Raw genomic sequence first — 21271 nt, forward strand, 5'->3', positions numbered from 1 at the left:
ACACAGTCCATCCTTAGAAAACTCCACTTGAGGAATACCTCTAACCAATTCTTTCTTTACAAGCTCATTCATGGTCTTGAAGTTTAGATGGGATAGCTTCTTGTGCCATAGCCAACTTTCATCTTGACTTGCTTTACTGAGAAGACAAGTAATAGATTCTGCATTTGATGAGTTGAAGTCAGCTAGGTACACAGTACCTTTTCTCACTCCAGTGAGAACCACTTTGTTCCTCCTCTTGTTTGTCACAACACAGGCTTCTGAGTTGTAGGTTACTGAATTTCCTTTATCACAAAGCTGGCTGATACTCAACAAATTGTGATTGAGACCATCCACTAAGGAAACCTCCTCAATGATGACATTGTCTTTTAAAATCAAGCCATATCCCACTGTATAACCCTTAATGTCATCTCCAAAAGTAATACTTGGGACATCTCTCTCCTTGAACTCTGTGAGCAGGGTAGAATCACCAGTCATGTGTCTTGAACAACCACTATCCAAGTACCACAAATTTTTTCTGTTTCCCTGCACATATTAAAATCAAATCAAGTTGATTTTGGTACCCAAGTTTCCTTGGGTCCCGCCTTGTAAGCTTTCTTCTTCTGTTTCTTAGGTTTGATATCATTTGACTTGGGGATATCAGATTCATCCTTAGTCATCTGAGTTGGACCTTTGAAACCATTCATTAAAACAGAATTATCATGCACATTTTAATTAACAGGAAATGACATGCTATTAGCAAACATGTTATTCCAGTAGGGCATGCTAAATGGCATTTGAGTCATACTAAATACAACATACTAAGGATTATGTGCAAATGGCATATTAGCAAATTGTGCATTCATATTCTGTGTAGACATAGCATTCATAGGCATATAAGGCATGGCATTCATGTTGGGAAAAGGAGAGGATACAGACATAGGAGTAGGCATGGAAAGTTTGCAATTAACAGACAAATGATTAACACTACCACACTTAACACAGATTTTTCTAGGAGCATATTTATCGGGTGTGTAATTGCTATGTTTGTTAATCCCTACTTTCCCATTTCTATTGTTTTTCCTTTTAGCCTCTATTTTAACCTCAATCTTTTCTAGTATGTCATTCAATTGCTTGATAGATAGATGACCAACTTTCACTTTCTTCTCCTTCTTCACTTGACTAGATTCTCCTGAAATGAAGTTTTTGGAAACTGATCCATATTTTTCATTTAACTTGGCAAGTTTGGCTTTACTCACAGGTTTTCTCACAACCGACGGATGAGAATTTATGTCACTCGATGGATAATCCTTTTGGTTATCCGACGGATGACTCTCATCATCCGTTGAGTCTACATCTGTTAGCAATCCTTCAACCAAATTGGATTCCAGCTTCTCCTTATTCTTCTTCCAGGCTACATCACAAAAGGGCTCAATACCTTGAACTTTGGTGATTTGAGCATGAACATCTCTAGATGTTTTTCATGCCTTAATCACCTCCTGTTCTTGTTCAAGCTGCTTCTTCAAAATCTCTTCTTTCTTCAAGGACTCAGTTAATTCATCCTTAGCAATCTTACACGCAATTCTCAATTTTTCAAATTCAATAAACTGAGACTCTAGCACATTATTCCTCTCACTTAAAAACAAATTCTTTTCTTTAATTTTAGCATTTTCCTTAGTGAGAGACTTAAGTGTAACACGCAAATGATATAATTGTATAGACATGTCATTGATAGCATGATTACACTCAGCTTTAGATAAATGTTCTAGGTTAGTGGTGATTAATTGATTACTTGAAGAACTTGTCTTTGTTTTATCAGACTTGGCCATTAGGGCTAGATTGACATAGATGACATCCTCAACCTCATCCAGACCATCTGTTGCCCAGTCATTTTCTTGTGTAATAAAATCCCTTTCCTTTTGTTTGAGCAACTCAAAATACTTCTGTTTATAATCCACAGGCTCAAACTTTTTCTTTCTGGAATCTGACTTTCTACCCTGTAACACCCCCAAATCCGGGGTCGGGGATTCGGGTTGTCACGAGTTCCATTTCCCTTATCAATACTTAATCTTAACAGTCAACCAACTACTGCGTACTGTGACCCCACAATATACACACACACCACAAGTTATAGTCTCAAAGATGAATACCAAAAATAACACAAGTCATTTTATTCCCCAATTATAAGTCATTACACCTCAAAAGGGTTTCTGAATAAATTTATATATTCTTTGCCATTATTACAATTCATAATATACAAAAGTATGGTACATCAATAGTTGAAAACCTAGCCTATTGGTAGTTCCTACCTCAGCTACGGCGGCATCAACGCCTACAGGAAACTGCGGAACGTTTCCTATCCGCTCGCGAATTGGGAGCTTGATCTTGTTCATCTTGTCTATCTGTTGTTGTGTGATGAAAGAAGAAAGCAAGGGTGAGCAACAAGCCCACCGAAATAATATGTATAATAATTAACAATATATGAGCATTCTCATAGTACTCATGAAAGTCTGAGTCAAGAAGAAATGAACCAAGTTGATATCTTAACGCGACAAGTCGCAAAATATTCAGTATATATATACATATATACTTTTCACAATCTTAGAAATCCTCTGACATGTATAATATACACCGAGTTCCAGTTTATAACTGTATAAAAATATCGTTGCAAGGTGATCTCATATATCTAACCTTGTCTCAACGTTTTTCTGAAAATCTTTGATATGCATAAAATAATCATTTACTAGATATAAGTTTAAAAGATGAAGTTACAAGATACTCCAATATACTTATATCTTTTCTGAATACTACTTGAACTACCACCGTTCAAGTTATAATTAGTTTCAAAAGTTCATCACACTGATGAAACTACAAGATAAGACTTGAATAGATTCAATCTTTGAAATATCATTTGAAAAAAATGAAGTTACGAGATACTTCATTAAGTCCCGATATATATATACAACTATATATATATACATTTCATACACTCCTTGAAAACCTCTATTATGAAAATTATAAACAGAGTTACAATATCTAATAAATTTGGAAAGGAGAAAACCTTGGCATAAACCTGATATCTTGCTGATCAGGCAAAGATACCAATAAGTACCTTTTCTACTAGTAGATGGACGGATTCCCCACTGGTCATCACCCTGGCCGCAATAGGACCTTATGCTGGACTGCCACTCAGCCACTTACGCATTTGACGGACTCCCACTGAGCCACTTACACTTTCATGGACGCCCACTGAGCCCATGTTGCTTATGCCGACTCAATAGATGGACTTACTTCCCGAACGTTGGGTAAGTAATCAATTCATTTATCAAAACAGCAACCTCGTTGCGAATATAAAATACACCACAGAGCCGGATCCCTCGGGTTTTGAGCGAGTATTTAAATCCCCTTCGAAAGAAAGATCTTAAATATAAAAATGAGTTTTGGGATCCGCTCTAACTTTTAAAATCATTTTGAAGACTCGAAAACATTTTTGAGAATGTTTGGAGTAATGCTGATTTAATGAAATAAATCAGTCCCGATATATTAGAAAATATCTGAATATTATTATTTAAATAATATTCTCATAAGGATAATCTCTATATAAATAATTTGAAGTAGAAGTTTTAAAACTCATACTTGAAATGAATAATAAATAACCAAAGATATACTTATACGAAAGTACGATCTTTATTTGAATAATCGAAAATAAGTTTGATTATCGAAACATTATTCTTTAATAAAATAAAGAATATTATTTAATAAAAGAAGCGAAGTCATAAGTCCTCGAATGAATATTCCAAATAATATTCATTAAATAAAATAAACGGAGTCATAAGTCCTCGAATGAATATTCAAACTAATATTCATTAATTAAAATAAAGTTATCGAATAAACCTTATTCGATTAATGGTTTTGAAAACTATTCATATATATATATATAAATATATATAAATATTATACTCGGGAACATTGACTCCCGGTTTAGAAAAATGTTCACATTTGGGTCCCCTATACTAAGGGTATACGCAACTACTGCTTATCTCTAGCATAGGTATTATGCAACTTATAAACATTTGAATCAATAATTAGATATCAAGATTACGAAACAGGCATGCATATAAATATCATATCACATGCTCCAATATATCGCAAGACTTTGCTAATAATAATCATGCACTTATCACAAGATAATGCATATACATATATTTACATCACAACAACAGTATAACGGGTAGAAAACTTGCCTGAGTGCTCCCGGATAGACTTAAGCTTAGAGTGGGTCCGATAACCTATGAACAATAACATAAGTCGGAATTAAACCCCGGTCGCTTAAGAAACTAGACTTTAACTAATTGAACCCTAACGTTCGCTTATGGTCACTTCTACGCTTAACGAATCACATAAGTCATTCGAGTACCCTCGGCTCCACCATTTTTAATAAATTAACCATTAAGAGTTTTAAGGCGATTCTTTCGCAAGTACCCTACCAACTGTCTAACCCACTTTACATAATTGTTTCATAATCCAATTAGTCATTTAAGGGCCTTAACCAATGTTTCAAAGTAAGGCGAGGTGTAATGGTTCGTTCGCGAAACGCCGTTACTTAAAACGGTCGTTTCTCCTAAACCGTACATCGGATTTAAGCGAACCACATATCAAAACGAAGCTCGTAACATGAAATATCTAATCATGGCAATGTTCAAAACCTAACAGTGAGTTCACGGGTCCTGATGTTAAGAACAAAAGCAGTCTAAGGTAAATCGGGCATTACGACGGCTATGTTTACGCGTTTACCAAATTTGTACAACTCCAAATCAATCCACAATCAATCCCACAATCATTACTACAACCAAACTCTATCCATACTCTACTACAACAGACCCAACATCTCAAGATTTCCAATTTATACTACTCTCAATCATGAACTAAAAGCTTATACTTAAGTTTCATTAACTATAAACAAGATTCCATCATCCAAATCGCTACAAACCCAACCAAACTTTAAACACACAAGCATCATGATTCTCATGAACTATATTAATCAAAACCACTCCTAAATATTCAAAGTAAAACTAGGTTTTGAAGTTTTATACCTTCCTTAAAGCTTTTAATCCATGAAAGATCCTTGGAATGCCCATGGAAGCCTTTATCTATGCTTAAGCTACCTTGACCTTACAAATAAAATCAAGAATCAAAAATTTGTTCTTGAAAGTTACTATTCACCCTAAACTAAAATGATTTGTTTGAGATAGAAAACCTTTGCTTCAAGCACTCAAACTACTTGCTCTTCTTAGTTATGAAATATAGGATCCAAAGAAACAAATCTCTTGAATTATGATTGAGTGGAGCTTGGGTTTGGAAATTTTTTTTCTTGTTTTTCTTCAAAAAACCGTGAGCAAGGAGATGTGAGGAAGAGAAATGAATGTGTTTGCTTGGTTGCTTTGTTTTTGTTGTTAATTAACCTTTTACCATGGTAAAATTTGTGTGGCTTATAATCAACCAACAATTCCTTCCCATTGTGTCATGCTTATGTCATCCTCTTATGTCATCTTCCCACACTTGTCTTCTTCTTGTTGGTGTGATGACATCATCAACACTAACCTCTTTGATTAACTCCTAATTACTTGGCTAATGATCGCTGATCTGTTATACGGTTCGCTTAACTTTCATTTTCGTTTATCGTTTGAGGGATCATACCCGGGATCTTATTACTTGGGTTCCCTTAACCTTTCTCAATACATTATATTCCTTTTATGATCCTCTCTTATAATCCTTGAATTTAAATCATTTTTATCCTGTTACCTTATACTCAATTCTTTCGGTATCTGGTGGATTTTCGAGAAAAATCAAAGTGTTCGAATTTGGATTCTGACGATCTTTACATACACTTATATAGCATATAGAGTACTAACAAGATCTCAGAATAACAATAAAAGAACCCCTACAAAGTGTGGTATGAAAAGTTTTCTTATTCAGCATAATCAGCAAAATCACTATTCATAAGGGTTACAAAAAGTCCAAAATTTTGGGGTTATTACATACCCTCACTAGCAAAGTGCCCTGCCAAGCCACATTTGAAACATTTGAATTTTGATTTATCCACCATGTTTCTATTTGGCTTAGCTGCTCCAAAGTTCTTTTTGAACTTGAGCTTGGCAAATCTTCTGGAAAGAAATGCTAGATGTTCATCAATGTCATCCATATCATCTTGGCTCAATGAATCTTCATTTTCTGCTACCAGCCCCTTGCCCTTGTTTTCACAGACCTTTGAAGTAGACTCAACAGCTTCTATCTTCATCTCCATCTCTTTCTCTAACTCAGCAACCAGTGCAATGGACCCTCCTTTCTTTCTCCCTTTCTTTATTCTTTCATCTTTCTCTATTTCAAGCTCATAAGTCTTTAGAATGCCATACAGTCTCTCTAGTGTAAACTCCTTGTATTCTTGTGAATTTCTCAAGGATACTGTCATTGGTTTCCATTCTTTTGGTAGGGATCTCAGAAATTTGAGGTTAGAATCTTTGGTTTGGGAGACTCTTCCATGCAGCTTTAGAGCATTTAGTAGCTTTTGAAATCTACTAAAGATATCAGTGAGAGTTTCATCTTCTTCAAAGTGGAAATGCTCATATTGCTGAATTAGTAACTGCATCTTGTTTTCTCTAACTTGTTCAGTGTCATCACAGATAATCTAAATTGTATCTGAAACTTCCTTGGCAGTTTTGTAATTGATGATGTTGTCAAACATGTCACCATCAATTCCATTGAACAGAATATTCATAGCCTTCTTGTCTTTCCTGACTTGTTCAATATCAGGATCTGACCATTCATGCCTTGGCTTGGGAACTGATGGCTCATTTCCAGTTGCAGCTCTCATTGGTACATGAGGGCCTCTCTCTATGCAATCCACATAGGCCTCATCTTGAGAAAGTAAATGAAGATGCATTTTTTCCTTCCAGTGATGGTAATTATCTTTGTCCAGAAAAGGAATCTTGACTCCAACATCCTTCTTGTTCATCTTGCTGTTTGTTGTGATCTTTAAACTCTTTGTTCTTCAAGAGCTCACTCTGATACCAATTGTTATTCCCTAAAAATGCAACAAGAATTACAGAAGGGGGGTTGAATGGAATTCTTGAAACTTTTTCTGAATTATAAAATGTTCTAACTCAAAATATATATGTGAGTGTTTTAATTTGCAAAGTGCGGAATAACAAGTTAAAATGAATCAAAACATAAAGTAATAAAAACACAATTCTTTAAAACTTTCTGGTGGATTTGAATGTATCCACCAGATATATATATATATATATTGAGAAAACACTGTGAAGCTTGAATAGCTCACAGCTGCTTACAAGTATGAACAACTAAACTTACAGAGAAATGCTACAGGATACAACTTACAATTGTTTCTCTGAGAAAATACTTGCTTAGTCTTGTTGTTGTTCTACTTGCTACTCTTGGTTTATATATCACCAAGATTACATAGTAATAAGACAAGATAATAAAACAAAACCTATCAAGTCTAATACTATGCTGCTTCATTACTCTATTCCAGCATCTTTGAATATCTTCATAATAGCATGGAAATGGCAATGCTTCTTTGTTCTCAAAAACCCAGTTGAATTGGCTGCCACATTCCTTTTGCATACACTCGACGCATGTGACTGTGTTGTCACTGTCAACGGATGTTTGAATTGATCATTCGTTGGGTACATAATTATCATCCGTCGAGTAGCTTTGTTGATCATCCGTCGAGTAGCTTTGTTGATCATCTGTAGGGTAGCTATTTGGCACTTGACTTCATTTCATTTATGCAGAATTACAAGATATCTTATATTTACAATTAATCAACCTATTATGCATATCTAATTAAAGTCAACATGACTTATATGCTACTACAGAATCTATACAAAGGTGTTTGTAGAAATGTGCTACATGACTTATTGTTACATAAGCTACTCACTCGATGGATGTCAAATCATCATCCGTCGGGACTATTTTGAGTCATCCGTCGGGATTATATTTGATCATCCATCGAGTGCTACATTTTTCACTAAGTTAATTCTACTAAGGTGTTTTGTTAATGAAATCATCAAGTTCACAACATATTCCCAACACTTCCGCCTGACAACGTTCATCCAAAGTCTGTCCAAATCTATGCGGATGTGGAGTTATCTGATTGTTTGCTCGCAGCATCTCTCTCCCATCAATGTCTTCATCCATAAATTCAACAATTGGAGAAGCATCCTCAGAGTAATATAGCCGCCGTAGAGTAATTGGCATACACATGTTGTTGGCTTGTCCGCGACCATCTGAAGCACCTCTTTCAACCATCGGACCTTTCCCGGGTGCATGATCAGATCGAGTATTACTCAATCTCGAATCAAAGTCATTCAAAGCATCGCCCATCCCGATAAATTTGTTCCATCAAATCAGCATTGTTGATGAGAACTAGAGGTTGGCCCCATTGTCTGGAGTTGGTTAGACAATCTCCATAGAAACATAGGGTTTATGACAACCAAAGTCATGTCCAGACTTTTCTTCAGAACTCTCTTCCTTGTAAGAACTTCCATCATGATTGTGATACATCTTTCCTCCTAGATGCAAATCTTGATTAGCCCCTCCTTCTAGCGCCAATTTGTTGACGGAATAATTTGGTAGCAACAAATTTTGAGGTTTGTAGCCGGAAACAAGATCTGTGACGGTGGTTGTTCGTTGGAAAATGTGAACAGTAATCATCGGATTTTGTGAACAGTGTTTGGTATTTGTGATTATTGGTGGCTGAGATTGCTTAGGTTTGGTGGTGGCTCCTTAAGACTCTTGTTTCCGATCTTTTTTAATTTGCCTACGTATCCCTATTTATGTGGAATCAAGCCAACATAGTTCTTGGGGAACAAGAAACCTAATGGGCTTAGATCTCTTGTCACGAGGCCCAGTAGGAAACCTACTGAAAACCGGCTTCTACTAGCTTTTAGATTGTCCTCCAATGAGGCCCAACCACAAAGGCCCAAGGTTCATCCGCGGCTTCGAGACTTCACGGATAAGGCATCTCCATGGCCAAGGATAACCCTCCGCTACCAGCTGTTTCTCTAATCCGTGGATGCAAGTATAGCCGTGGTTCACCCTAAATATTGGACGCATCCTTCTCGCCCGGGTAAGGAGCCCCTACTAGATTGCAGGACAAGTGATCCCAGGCTTTTGGATGCAAAGTGCAGGATACTCCAAAGTCTCCCAACGAGGACACTCGTTGACTACAGAGACAGAGCTCCCAAAGTAGACACCAAATTTTACCCCACATCCCCAACGATGACACTCGTTGACTACAGGAGGAGGCCTTCCATCCAGGCATACCCTTGGAGGTCTCTGACCACGGACACCGCCTTCTCGTGGTTGCATTACAGGAAGGAGATCTTGAATAGAGTACCTGCAAAAAATATGTTAGTAATAATCTTCCATTGTCCTCCTAAAGTATCCAAAGAGGTCGTCCAAGTAGCATGTCAAAGTTATAATATGTGCCAAGTAGAATCTAAGGGCGCGCCCAAATATTTCTGTATGTTGGTGCCACCCTGTGTCATCAGCATTTAATATATTTTTTTGTCATTCTAAATTATAGGGTGCGCCCTAACTTATTCAACGGTTAGGGATCACCTTAACCACCTTATTAGAAATCCAATGTGTGAATTTGTCAAAGTAATCATGTCCGAGGAATCCGTCCAAAGAATCTATCAATCAAATATTTAGGGTGCGTCTTAACTTGTCCAAAGGTAAGGGCTTGCCCTGGCCTGTTCAAGGGTTTTGGCACGTGCCTAGATGTCCAAGGGGCTCGTGCCAAGCTGTCCAAGGTTTGGGATCGCCCTAATTTTTCCAAGATTTGGGCTTGCCCTAACTTTTCCAAGGTTTGGGCGCGCTCTAACTTTTCCAAGGTTTGGGCGCGCCCTAACTTTGTCAAGGTTTGGTCGTCCTTCCTTGGACGTCCATCCTTGGTCGTCCGTGAAAATCCATTTTCTTAGCGTTCGCCCAAATTGAGTTATGTTGGCCCGAATTTGATCCGGGTATTGCTCGTAACAAATTTTGGGCATAACAAATACGATGAGTAATATTGGTATCTATCTTACCATCTTTATGAATCATAGATCTCAAATACTTAAAACTTTCTTTTAGAACTAATAAATGCTCTCCAATTCTAACATCAACCCCCTCTTCATCTGGTTCGTTACTAAAATTACACCACATATATTCAGTTTTTGAATGACTAACACGCAAGCCCGAAGTCTCCAATGTAACTCTCCATTATTCTAACTTCTCATTAATCACTGATTTTATCTCATTAATAATAACTATGTCATCCGCAAAAAGCATACACCACGGTACAACATCCTGAATTTCTCTAGTGAGCACATCTATAATTATTGCAAATAAAAATTGACTTAATTATTACCCTTGATGAAGACCTATCTTGACCGGAAAATATTGAGTATCACCAACAGGAGTCCTGACACAAGTCATCACTTGAGAATATATTGCTTGAATTGCCCTCACATATATCCAGGACACACCTTTACTCTCCAAACTTGTCCAGATCAAGCTGCGCGGAACACTATCATAAGCTTTTTCCAAATCTGTAAACACCATGTACATGTCCCTACTACGTTCCCTATATTTTTCCATTAAACGCCTAAGAAGATGAATCACCTCCGTTGTCGACATACCAGGAATGAAACCAAATTGGTTACAACACCTGAATATCATAATTTAAATCCATTGGTTTCCTTTGTCTTAGCACCCTTCCACTTAGTCTCTTGCACATGAACTGCATCAACATGTTTTTTCTTTAACCTATCTACAAGTTCCAAAAACTTTCCAGTAAGAGTGTCTGCATTCAAAGAACCTACCCTAAAGATAGAATCAACTATTTCCCTATTTCTCCCTCTACTCTCCCAAACACCGCTACTAGAGGTTGTCATCAATGAAATTACACCACTTACAAGAACAAGAAATATTGAATAAACACAATAAATGACACATAAAATTAAGAACAATGAATAAACTATAAGATACAATATCGATGGTGACTGTTGCAAGTCACTCATTTTTCTTAGAGATCCACCCAACAAGATGTATACGTCTTCTTAAGAAAGTACCCAATAGCAATTGAACACCCAAACTGACCCCTATATCTCAAAAAATTGCAATGATGTGGTGTCTCAACCACTACACATCCCCACTTATGCCTCCAAATTACCCAATAATTATATTATATAAATGAAGTGCCAAAAAAGTGAACAATTATTTTGAAAAAATTGTCACCAAATACAAAGATTTTTTGGTATGTTATACAACTCGACGAGAGGATCACAATAATATATGTAATGTTTAAAATTGTTGCCTAGAATTTGTGATATTAAAGAAAGAAGATGAAGAAGTTGAGAGTTTTTTTCTATGGGTAGTTTGTTTCTGGAGAGAGTTTATAAAATATGAAGATGAAAAAAGAAGGGTTTGCAGAGAGCAAATGATTTTTAATGATAATGATAATTCACTGTTTTTAGTTATATATTTTATTTAATATGTAAGTAATGTTAGTTAATCTATTTATTTCATTTATTTTTAAATATGTTATCATACTTTCAGTTAATCAAAAAATTATTTTTTTTTTATTTTTATAATGTTAAGTTTAAAATATTGATATAAATATAAAAATAATTTAATATTATTATTAAATTTCTTTTTATTAAATATTATTATTTTATTTTCTCTAATATATATATATACATATATTTAAAATTAATAAAAATGAGATTTTGAATATAACTAATGGTTTTAGCTAATACCAGTGGAGTATAATTACTTACATGTTCAACACAATTTTACCTAAACATATTTTAGGTAATAGTTTTAATTATTGACCTTGGAGATGCTCTTAGTAAATTTTAAAACAAGTCATGCTTAAAATTATAATGTAATAAATGAATTATGAGAAAAGGTCTTATATAACACAACTTTAAGATAAAATATCTAAAATGGCCCATCCTTAAAAAATGTCACAACACTACATCATGTATGCTGTGGTTGATAGTTTACCTTCTTTTTTAATTTAAACTCTACTTTTGTCACATTTTGATACCATAAGTAATACTTGATACTAAATTTTTAATAATACAATATAACTCAAAATTACATATTTTTAATATTTTAGATTTGAACGATTTTATTTGGTTTAGAAATATTTTTAAGAAAATAATAAAAAATATATTGAACAATTTTATTATTTTGGAGTTCAAAATACTCCATTTGTATTTAAGAAAAATTAAAAAATTGAATAAAAACACCATTTGGGGTTTAGGTTTTAGGCATCCTAAATTGTAATTTCTAATTGAAAGTGTTTTATTATTTTAGGTTTCAACGCTACCCAACAGTTTTGATCTTCAAAAACACTACTTCATCTAACTTTTTTCCATTAAACTCAACGCTACCCAACAGTTTTAATCTTCAAAAACTAAAAATATAATAATATTGGTCAATATATTATACTATGTAGCGTTTTGCCCAAATGCCACACAATATTAATTCATTTATTATAATATTATTCCGAAATTCATTATTTAACCAAAAATAATATAAAATTGTAAAGAAGATATTAATAGGGTGTGATAGGTCCCGTGAGTGGGTAAGATAAGTTCGAAGGAGGGGGTTGAATAACTTATCACCTTTTTAAAAATTTGAGCGTAGCTTTTTTTATCTTTCTTTTCTCCTCGTTTACTTAGGCGACTTGAAATAATTAATTCAAGTGCAAGAAGTAAATATATAAAAAGAATAATGTAGGACACGTTCGATTTTATCCTGTTCCGCGGTGGCTGGCTGCAAAATTGGAGTACACTCACCCCTAGTCCAGTCCCCGAGCTCCTCCCCGGACTTGTGATTTTCTCTACTATAAAGATCTTCCTTTATAGTAGGCGGAGAAACATGTACAATCCACTATCTATTTATCTCGCAATGTTTCACATATGTAACCTCCTCAAAATATAATAGTTAAATACAAAGTACAAGACTATCTTGGAGCTTAACAACCTAGTCACCTCTTCAAGCGCTTGCACACACTTTTATAGACTATGTACTTCTACTTTTTTCGGATCTCGGGTCTTTCCTTTTCCTCACGGTGCAAATGCTACTAACTCCCCATTAGTACGCCTAAAACTCGGGTTTTAGAACAGGGATTACCTCAATTCACTTCGCCTCACTGCAAAGAATAATATACACGCTACGATAACACAAATATTAGAGAGTTGTATATTAAGACGCTATTACGAATTAAAGTAAGTTGATGCTCGTCACGCTATATATGCGTTAGATATAAGTGCGTAAAATATAGAAACACTTAAGGGACGATTCATATGAGGGACTCTTCACACACAAGTAGACCCGACAATTTTTGACACAACACGAAATGACACAAAAATTTCGTGTTGGATTTTGAATATTGAGTACACGAACACGGAAATACATGACCGGTATTTGGTTTCGGTTTTGTGTTGGCCCCTCGGATACACGACACGATACGAGATACATGAAATAAATAAATAATATATACATTTTATAATATACTTTAAAATTCCTAAAACATGTATTGTGAATTGGGCCTTGTTTGTGAGTACAATCCAACAAAAAATGTGAGTTGGGCCTTATTTGTGAGGGTCCAATAGAGTAAAAGTAAAAGAGGGGTAGAGATACAAACAGAAGGCAAACAAACAGTCGGATGTCATAACAATTGATGCATATAGAAATTTTAGGGTTAGAGTTGAAACGAAAAAAAGGCGCCACAAACTCTGCCGAGGGGAATTGAAGAGACTATGAACATCCAAGTTCAAGTGATTCGGCAATATTTCTTATTACTGGTCATCTAATTTTAATTTAATTTGTTAGATTGTGGCTAGATTTTGATTCTTAGTTCGATGATTAGTTCGAATCTTGTTGCTGCTGAATGAAGCTGAGTTTGTTGTTGTTGAGCTATAGATGAAGAAAATATTCACATGAATTTTCTCCCATATTTATGTACCTAATTCCTTTGCAGTTTTAACCAGAATATGAACACAATTTGTATAATTTTAAAATTTTATGTACTGATTCGTATACCAGATCGTGTTTGTTTTGTGTATTTTTATGTTATTCATGTTTTGTTAACCATTGCTTGTCGTTTCGTTTTCATGTACATGAAAAATACATAAATAAGTACACGAAAAAATTATGTGCAACAGTTCGTGTCGTGTCTACCCGTTTCTAAGTCGTGTCGTGCTCCTGTTTCCAAATCGTGTACACGATTTGACACCCTCAATCTCGAGGTTAGGAATGAGGACCCACAACACTAATAAACTAACATAATGGCAACCGAAATATAATAATAAACCCCGAAACTAATAGGATCTAAACTTGATAAAGTATGAGATAAGATTATAATTACCAACCAGAATATTATTATTACAACCCTTTTAATAAATAAAACCAAATTATTCGATTCCAACTTGGAATCAACAGATAACCCAAAAGTATCTGATTCAGCTAATACACTTTCCACCAACTCTTGTCGCTTGCTCACACAGCATCTACCTGATATGGCAACTAAAATCCCAGGGTACGATAGGGACCGCTAGGAACCCTCTTGCCAGCGGTGCACCTAAGTCTGGCCATCTTCTTGCTAAACTGCCATGGTTAGACCAACACAAATAAATGAGCAAAGAGGCTCAGCAAGTAACTGTATAAAAAATTCTAAATATCAATATCACAACAATACCTAAGGCATTATATTCCCAAATAGCTAGGTGGTAGCATTCTGTCAATTTCTAGGAAAGGGTTTCAAAGCTTTCAAGATTTGAGTTTGTATAATCAACATTTCTCAGGATCAATCGATAGGGTTCTCAGAGAGTTCACACTTTAAAAGAAAATCAATCCAAGATTTGAGCATAAATATAGAAGTAAAGTGACAGGGTTCTCGAATAAATTTCTCAGAACTCCAAAGAAGATTCAGTTCAAACTATTCAATTTTCAAATCAAAAGATGAGCATTACGCTTGTTGTAACATTTATAAAACTTTTACTTTTGTTATTTAACAATAAAGAACCCTTGATTGGAATATCCATCTTTTAAATATAATACAGGTGATCAGGCCGTACTGACCTCCATCCGGTTATTAAGGTACCAATGACATTATTTTAGCCTTTATATTGGACTAGCCCCGCTAGTCTGTCACGTGACTGGACTAGTCCTACTAGCCTCTTATGTGATAAGTGGCATTTTATACCACTTAGAGCGTCTCATAACGGCTTGAATTGGTGTCTTGAACTCAAGTATTTTGTGTATTTGACGTGTTTTCTATTGTTTTTGCATTTCAGGGTATAACTTGTTTAGATAGGTGATTTTCATCAAATAAAGATTAAGGAAGTGCTTGGAATCAGTCTAGGGGTGATGAGCGAAGAAATCAGCAAAAATAGAAGCAAAATAAAGTATTTTCCAGAAAGGTAGCAGGCGACCGTGCGCCAGGAGCAGGCGATCGCGTGCTAGCAAGCGGCCGCGTGGAGGCACCAGGCGACCACGTGCGTACGGAATTTCAGAATCTGGATTTTATTAATTCTAGTACAATTGGGCTTCTGTTGGAGTTGGTTCTCTTGGGCTATTATATAAACCTTATGGGAAGACGTTTTCTTAATCAAGAGCAAGGGCAAGAAGATTGAGAAGACAGTTTTAGCACGCAACAACGAAGAAGAGGAAGCATACATTTATCTTATGATTCTTTTAATTTATTGTAACAGTGGATGCTAGTTTTTTTTATGCTTTGAACCTTAATACTCTTGTGGCGTACTTCATTATTTATTAAGTATTTTTATTAGCCTTATATCGTTGTGTTATTATCATGCTTTCATATGAACCCATGGTGACGATGAGTTCTATTATGCGCTAATCGTGATCATGGGATCCTAGTGAATTTACTATGGAATTCTTTAGTTAATTGTTTAATACCTTGATATGTGGTGATTGTATGATATCTAGTATATGTTGTGCTTATTCGTCTTATATGCGTCGCGAACATATAAGATAGTCTGTTAATCTCTTGTGAAATGACAGTGAATCTTAAGATTTAGAACTTGCCATGCTAGCATAGGTTCATGTATTGTAAGCATGATTAGTGGGTAAATCTAACCGTTTTATTTTCCCTGTGTAATCATCATCAAAACTTGTGCTTAAATCTTTATGTTTTCAAATTCTATAGACATATAGGGTCTTAACATAATTGATGCCTATTCAACTTCTATCTTAATTGTGGATGCTTGGTAGAATGGTATTCGTACAACGAAAGTTGGCGTTTATCAGTTTCGTGTTGTTCAATTAATATCATCACCATTACATGCTAAGGTTAATAACAATAACTATTGAATGAAGTAGTAATGAAGCTAGGATCTCATGTGTGTTTAATATTTTTAATTCAAGTGTTTAATTCTCGTAGTAATTATTAGTTTACCAATCTTAATTATCATTGTCTTGGCATTGAAGAATAATCATACATTGGTGAGTAAGTGTTAATTAAATATAATTAATCAGAGTCTCTGTGGAAACAAACTAGAAATCATTCTATATTACTTGCGAACGCATATACTTGCGTGATTTATTTAGCGCATGCTCTGTGCCTAACAAGTTTTTAATGCCGCTGCCGGGGACTCGGTGTTAATTTTGTAGTTTATGTGCTTGTCATCAGTGGTCGTTAAAGTTCACTGACTCAAACTCTTTTACTTTCACGGTATACTTGTTGTGTTTCAGGTACTCACTACAATGGGAGACCCAGCAGCACGAACGAAAGCCTTGATGGATTTTTCTCAACCCAAGATCATTGACATTCATTCTAGCATTGTCAGGCCAGCTATCACAGCTAATACCTTTGAGATCAAGCCTGGCATAATTCAATGGGTGTAGAATTCAATCCAGTTTGGGGGTTCTCCAACGGAAGATCCCAATATGCACATTAGGGATTTCATTGAGATATGCGACACCTTCAAGTTCAACGGTGTTTCTGAAGATGCTGTGAAGCTGAGACTGTTCCCATTCTCTCTGAGGGACAAGGCTAAGAGCTGGTTACACTCTCTACCAGCTGGTTCGATTATTACTTGGGAAGATCTTGCTCAAAAGTTTCTCATTAAATTCTACCCTATGGCAAAGACAGCTGCAATCAGAAACGCTATTACTCAATTTACGCAGCAATCAGAAGAATCTCTATGTGAAGCTTGAGAGCACTACAAGGAGATGCTTATGAAGTGTCCTCATCATGGAATGCCTGATTGGATGATCATAAACTATTTTTATAATGGTTTGGGAGCACAGTCCAGACCCATGCTCGATGCAACATCAGGTGGAGCCTTATGGGCGAAGAGCTATGAGGAAGTTAATGATCTAATTGAACTGATGGATGCTAATGAATATCAGTATCCAGCCCATAGATTGCCACAGAGCAAGGTAGCAGGAGTTTTTGAGGTGGATACAGCTATGGCTATCACTGCTCAACTAAAGGAGTTGTCTATGAAGATCGATTCTCTGGCTAACTTGGGTGTTAATAAGATAACTAGTGTTTGTGAGCTATGTGCAAGTTCGCATGCGACGGAGCAATGCGCTATATCTAGTGAATCAGCTCAGTTTGTGAGCAACTTTCAGAGATTGCAGCAACCAGTTCCAGACACTTATCATCCTGACAACTGGAATCATCCTAACTTCTGATGGAGCAACAATCAGAATGCGATGCAACAGCCGTTCCAGCAGTTTGGAGAAAAATAATTCAACCCTCCTGGTTTTCAGCAAAAATTTGCACCAAGACAATAACTTCAACTTTAACAACAAACTCATGATGCAGGTCTATCTTTGAATGAAAAATCTGAATTGGAGGAGTTGAGGCTTATGTGCAAAAACCAGGCTCTTATATGCTAAAGCTGGGCTGTTTCTAACCAGAATCTGGAGAACCAGATAGGACAAATTTCTAACACCTTATTGAATCGACTACCAGGAACGCTTTCTAGTGATACAGAAGTTCCAGGAAAGAGAGAAGCAGAAGAGCAGGTTAAGGAAATTACATTGAGGTATGGGAAGGTTGTAAGCCCTGAAAAATCTCAAGTTCCAGAATCTGAAGTTTTGGCTGAAGAAGAAGTGCATAAGGAAGCAGAAGTGGAACCAAGGAAGACTACTGTTGAGCACACTCCTCCTAAGGGTAATACAGGGAAAAAACAGATCTATCCTCCACCTCCTTTTCCTAAGAGGCTGCTGAAGAAAAAGCTAGATAAGTAGTTTGAGAAGTTTCTGGAGGTGTTCAAGAAACTTCATATCAACATACCTTTCGCTGAAGCTCTTGAACAGATGCCTAGCTATGCGATGTTTATGAAAGGTATTCTCTCTCAAAAAGTGAAGCTCGATGACTTAGAGACCGTTGCTCTAACGGAGGAATGCAACGCTGTACTGCAACATAAGTTGCCTCCGAAGCTTAAAGATCTTGGAAGCTTCACTATTCCTTGCACTATCGGAAACTTGTCGTTCGACAAATGTTTATGTGATTTGGGAGCTAGCATTAATCTGATGCTCTTGTCTATCTTCAAGAAGCTTGGTCTGCCTGATCCGAAACCAACATACATGTCATTGCAACTAGCTGATCGTTCCATCGCTTATCCACGAGGTATAGTGGAGGATGTCTTGGTCAAGGTGGATAAACTCATCTTCCCTGCTGACTTTGTAATTCTTGATTTTTTGGAGGATAAGAAGATTCCCATTATCTTGGGGAGATCATTCTTAGCTACTGGTTGAACTATGATTTATGTACAAAAAGGAGAGCTTATGATGAAGGTTCATGATCAGAAGGTCACTTTTAATGTGTTCAAGGCAATAAAGTTACCCACATCTAAAGAGGAGTGCTTTAAAGTAGAGTGGGTAGACTCTGTCGTGAATTCGGAACTTGAGTAATTGCCAAAGTCAGAGATCTTAGAGAGATCCTTAATGGGGAAATCAGTTATTGATGACAAGGAAGGAGCAGAGCAACTGCATGTTTTGAATGCACTTCCGTGGAAGAGGAAGTTGGATATGCCATTCGATTCTCTTGGGTTAGCAGAGCTGAAAATTTCTCAGGAGCGTCTCGAGCCGTCTATTGAAGATGTTTCCACACTTGAGCTTCACCCACTACCAGATCACTTGAGTCATGCATTCTTAGGTGCACCATATGATAAGGGCTTGGGATATATCTTTGATGATGTAGAGGGTAGCCGAACAAACCCTCTAATGCCTACAGAGGGTTCTTCTCATGTGCAGCAGGTAGTTGATAGGACTGGTGTTGGTGATGAGCAGTACAGGCGAGTAATTAGGCGTATGGAGGCCATGCACGATATTCACCATCATTTTGCTAGAGATTTAACACAGGCTTTGGGCACTATTTTCCGAGCCACTGGTGTCGAGGTTGATTGGCAACCTGATCCTCCACCCAAGGAGGGTGATCTTTCCGACGACTAGGTATGCCTGAAATCCTTATTATTACCTTCAATGAGGACATTGAAAATTTTAAGTTTGGGGGTGATAATGTAAGGATTAGTAGTGTGTGTGTCCATATAGATTCATATTGCATGTTTAGTTGTAGTTCATTCATATTTTTGTATGATTGTTCATTTAGGACACATTTGTTTGTTTTTATATGATTTTATATAGTTGCATTTGCATGCATATTTAGCATAATCCCTTAAGATAAACTATGATATTTGATAAGTTGATGTTGATTTGAGTGTGGTGATGATGAATAGAGGGATATTTAAGTCCTAATGAATTGATTTGCATGCCAGAAACAAATATTTTCACAAAGTCTTATAGGGTTGCTTTGGATCTAGATCATGATCATACTTGTTTGTTGTTGGGATTTAATCACTTGGTTATATTTAGAATTTGTGATATTCTCGTAGTCACGTAAAAACACTGATTTTTTTTATCTGGAGAAAAACTTGGATTTCATTGCTAGTTGTTGTAAGGCTAGGCGTCAAATGGCTAGTAGCCGACTCATATTTTATGAGTAGTCTAGGGTTGAATGAGATGGAGCGAAACGCACTCATTCAAAAATTATTGAAAAAAAAAGAAAAAAAGTATGTGTTTATGCATAATTGATCAAGAGTGAGCTCTTTAATACTCGAGTTATTAAGTTCTAGGGGACTTTGTGCCTAGTGACCTAAGGCTTTTATAGTCTGAGATCCGCTAACCTAACGCTCGCTACATGATTATTATTGCATAAGTCTTTTGGGACCTCATTCATTGCACGGTCAAATAAGCATCTTTGTTATGTGTTCAATAATAGTGTGAATCCTTGTATAACTCTAGTAGAAAGGAGGTGTTATGAGTCATAATGCGTTTATTGTCTATTCTGTTTATAAACTTTTGATTTTTTCGATGATAGATAAGTTATGGTTATTAATCTAGTATCGAGTGATATCTGTTAAGCATTCCACACACGCACGTTTCTGGTTTGTGAGTTGGTTTGTGGGATTTATTCGAACTCTTTTTTAAGTCATTGCATTCTTAGAGGCATTGGCTTATTTATTTGGTTATGGTTATTCTTAGGGGATCGATTGCCTTATCATTTCGCTGCATTCATATAAGTTACATTCATGCATGTTTTATTCTAAGTTTGAGTATTTGATACTTGAGGACAAGCATCGATTCAAGTTTGGGGGTGTGATAAGTGGCATTTTATACCACTTAGAGTGTCTCATAACGGCTTGAATTGGTGTCTTGAACTCAAGTATTTTAAGTATTTGACGCGTTTTCTAGTGTTTTTGTATTTCAGGGTATAACTTGTTTAGATAGGTGGTGTTTATCAAATAAAGCTTAAGGAAGTGCTTGGAATCAGTATAGGGGTGATGAGCGAAGAAATCAGAAAAAACAGAAGCAAAATAAAGTATTTTCCAGAAGGGTAACAGGCGACCGCGCGCTAGGAGCAGGCGACCGCGTGCTAGCAAGCGGCCGCGTGGAGGCAGCAGGCGACCGCGTGCGTGTGGAATTTCAGAATCTCGATTTTATTAATTCTAGTACAATTGGGCTTCTGTTGGCGCTGGTTCTCTTGGGCTATTCTATAAACCTTATGGGAAGACGTTTTCTTAATCAAGAGCAAGGGCACGAAGATTGAGAAGACCGTTTTAGCACGCAACAACGAAGAAGAGGAAGCATACGTTTATCTTGTGATTCTTTTAATTTGTTGTAACAGTGGATGCTAGTTTTCTTTATACTTTGAACCTTAATACTCTTGTGACATACTTCA

The 21271-nt window shown here is 36.2% G+C and overlaps 1 non-coding gene across 1 annotated transcript; it reads right to left on the reverse strand.

The window, feature by feature from the left end:
• Positions 1–17172: 17172 nt before the first annotated feature.
• LOC141722922 (small nucleolar RNA R71) lies at positions 17173–17279 on the reverse strand. The gene has a single exon (XR_012575919.1). It is a non-coding gene; the product is annotated as a small nucleolar RNA R71 (small nucleolar RNA).
• Positions 17280–21271: the final 3992 nt, after the last annotated feature.

The sequence above is a fragment of the Apium graveolens genome, chromosome 4 (assembly GCF_009905375.1).
Source record: "Apium graveolens cultivar Ventura chromosome 4, ASM990537v1, whole genome shotgun sequence".
Classification (NCBI taxonomy): Eukaryota; Viridiplantae; Streptophyta; class Magnoliopsida; order Apiales; family Apiaceae; genus Apium; species Apium graveolens.